Source organism: Micromys minutus, assembly GCF_963924665.1.
Source record: "Micromys minutus genome assembly, chromosome: 24".
NCBI classification, from domain to species: Eukaryota; Metazoa; Chordata; class Mammalia; order Rodentia; family Muridae; genus Micromys; species Micromys minutus.
This window is the reverse complement of record NC_137959.1, coordinates 22,693,369-22,696,836: the sequence shown is the minus strand read 5'-3', so window position 1 is coordinate 22,696,836 and position 3,468 is coordinate 22,693,369. Positions and strand designations below refer to the sequence as shown.

General features: G+C 32.3%; 1 pseudogene across 1 annotated transcript; it reads right to left on the bottom strand.

Moving 5' to 3' along the window:
• Positions 1 to 299: 299 nt before the first annotated feature.
• On the bottom strand, positions 300 to 1,186 carry LOC308435933 (olfactory receptor 9K2-like; annotated as a pseudogene). Its single transcript has one exon. The product of its transcript is annotated as an olfactory receptor 9K2-like (transcript).
• Between the last annotated feature and the right edge of the window lie 2,282 nt (positions 1,187 to 3,468).

Genomic DNA, 3,468 nt, shown 5'->3' with positions numbered 1-3,468 from the left:
CTTTATGCTCAATGTAACTAGTAAGATCTTAATGCACACTATCAAACCTTAAAAAAAAAAAAAAAAAAAAAAAAAAAAAAAAAAAAAAAAAAAAACAAGCACTGACAAAAATGCAGTTGTATACTTTTATACAAAAATGCTTAAAATCTGTACATTTATCTTTGTTTTTTAAAATAAAGTTGTTTAATTTTTTTAAAAAAAAGTCCACAAGCTTTCTTACAGTAAAATATTTTTTTTGCACAAGACTTTTTTTATGGCATCTTTTACATCCTTATTTCATAAAGATTAGATTAGGCGATTCAACACAGGTGTGAACTAAATATAACATACTGAAACTCCTTTACTTTACAAAGTTCAGGATTATTTGGAATTGTGATATACACAAAGGAAAGAGTCCCATAAAGCAACCTTATAACCCATAGGTGAGAGATACAGGTAGAAAAGGCTTTCTTTCTCTTTTCCTGGAATAGATCTTTAAAACTGTGGATACAATATACATGTAAGATACTACAATAACAATTATTGTTGGCAAAATAATGAGTACAACAAAACTAAGTAAGACTATCTTACTGATAAAAGTATTATAACAGGAGATCTTTTCAATTGGATTTGAATAACAGTAGAAGTGATCAATAACCCTAGAGGCACAAAAAGACATGGAGAATCTTACACTGATTTGGAGGATAGAACTGACCCAGCCAACGTGATAGCAATCAGCCACCAACTGGACACAGATACCCCTTGACATTCGAACACTGTAAAGTCAATAAAGCGGTTGTAGGCCATGGCTGCTAGCACAATGGCTACTGTTACCATGAAAAGTGCATAAAGGAAAAGTTGAGAAACACAACCCACAAAGGATATAGTCCTTTTCTGAGATAAGATGTTTACCATGGCTTTAGGTACAATGAGTACCTAAGGAGTAGGAGAGGTAGGAGAGGTCAATGATGGAGACAGTGCCTAGGAAGAAATACATTGGTGTGTTCAGCTAGGGATCAGTCACTATGATTCCAATCATGCTAAGGTTTCCCTGAAGAACCATCCCTTACATAACAAGAAATAGAAGAAAGAGGACACTGTGGAGTTCTGGACGGACCCTGATCCCTACAAGAATGAAGTCAGTCACTTCTGAGTGAACAATGAAGTCAGTCACTTCTGAGTGTTTGTCTCTTTCCTTGTCACCCATGGAAAATTTCTGCTTCAGGTTATAAAAGAAAATCAACATAAAAACTACCCATAATGTATTAGCTATAACCAGTAACACTTCACAGTTTAAAAGATGAATAGTTGTCATAAACTTTTGTATCCACCCTACTTCTAAGTTTACACAGCTGCTATCTAAGATGAGAGATACCTTGCTTCTCTCTTAAGGGACCACAACTGGAGCAAAATGTAATGTTACTACAGAACAATGTTAACTTAAATATAATGTTGTTTGATACTTCTTATGTCTGCCCTGCCATATGAGAAGCTATGGTTTATATCTTATGACTGAGATAATATTGACATTTTAAAGACTGGTAAATTCATAATAAGAAAAATATACTTTTCTAAAATTAAAAAAAGAGTATGTTGTTGTTGTCTTAATTATAAAACATATAGGTACAAACTGTTCACTACATTTATAAGAACTGAAGATGCTCAGTGTTTTCAGCCAATACATAGAATGCCTTGTTTATTCCTACATAACTGAATATTAAAAAATGTATTTTTATAATTTTTGCCATGAAATCTTAAACAACTATGTAAATAATATTAACATAGATATATAATATTAACACATGAACACAACACATATGTGACAATTATATTGTATTAGCAAAACTTAATAAAACTTATTTATCCATAAATCCTAACAAGATAATTATTTTATCATTTTTCTTGTAACTATATTACGCAGTTAACTTTTCTTGAAATGTGTGTGGCATTTTTTTCTGTATTAGTATAAATTTCTTGTAGAAGATTTGATAATCTTTTTCCTTAGACTTATTTAAACACTAGACACCTAATTCCATATGACTATTCGATGGATGTTACTAATTTCTACCAAGTTTCATAGGTGAGTTCTTATGTTGTATCAGCATATTTTCAGTAACTTTTATTGAAGTATGTATGGACAGCTTGCTGGTACAAATTTATCTATATTGGGAACTGTCTTCTTAAATGATTAAATCAGAGTAAATGTCTTTGACAGCAAATTGGCATGTGTCTTTGAGTGTGTGAGTTCTTCTGTCATTTATTTTATTATTAAAATATAAAACCCAAAGGGTCAACTAATTTTCATTCATATATTTTGTCAGAATATCAGGTACAAAAACTCCTATTCTTCCTCACTCCACACCACACACAAACCCACATAAAAACCTTGAATTCAGGTAAGAGAAAAAGCAGAGAAGAGGTGAATAGGAAGTGTGTTATTTTCTGTTTGAAACCTTCATAAGATAGCAGAGTTACACAAAACTAAGCCCTGAAAGGCTGTACAAAGGACTCATGACTATAGGATACTGGTCGGAAGTAAATGTTATGTATCTTCTTTTTGGCAGGAATATCCACTGAAGTTATTTGTTTTATGTATTATGTGAGAGAACATATTCAGTTGTGAATGGCTCATCACTGTTGGAGTTGAAAATATACCTCATTCAATTTCTGAAATAAGATTATAAAATTTACATTTGGAATATTAAAAGATTACAGAGGGCTTTCCACCACAACAACAATATATCTCAGACAATCAATTTGGGAAGAAAATTGTTCACTTGGTTCATGGCATTGCAATCTTCAGTTTCTGATTAATGAGCTTTGTCCCTTGGTAATGTAGGAATATATAGTGGGAGAGGAAGATGTCTTACCTCACATGATACTATAGTTTCTTTACCTGCATCCTCTTAATGTTCTCAAAATAATACTTTAGGATAAGAATCTGCTCCATATATTTTATCAGAAGAACAACTGTGTTATTCTTGTTTTGCATATGTATTCATGGGAGATCATGCATTACATGATTTTGAGTAAAGTTGAGATAACAACCTAGAAAAGTGAAATCTAAATGTTACCCCCTTCTCCCAAAGCCGGAAGCTTGCATTTACAGCTCTGAGGCTCGATCAGTTGTCTGATTTACAAAGACTTGGACTTCAGCAATATCCAGTCATTTCTCAGAACAATGATCTGTAAGGAGCTGCTTTCTTGCTCCTAAAACTTAGCAGTACACAAGCCCTTTCTTTCTTAAAACATTAAGAGTTGATCAGAATCAAGGAATGTTTATAGGACAGAAGTAACATGGTTAGATACAAGTTTCAGTTATTTTGTGGAAAGTTAAAATTTAACAATTATTTCTCCATAGTCAGAAAACCCATGAATCACCCCTTTCACTGCATCAAAGATGTAGGTAGTGTGCTATATGAGTAATATAATACATTTTCTAGACATGTTATATTGAGTTAATGCAGTTTTGGTTGAGAGTTTTATCCT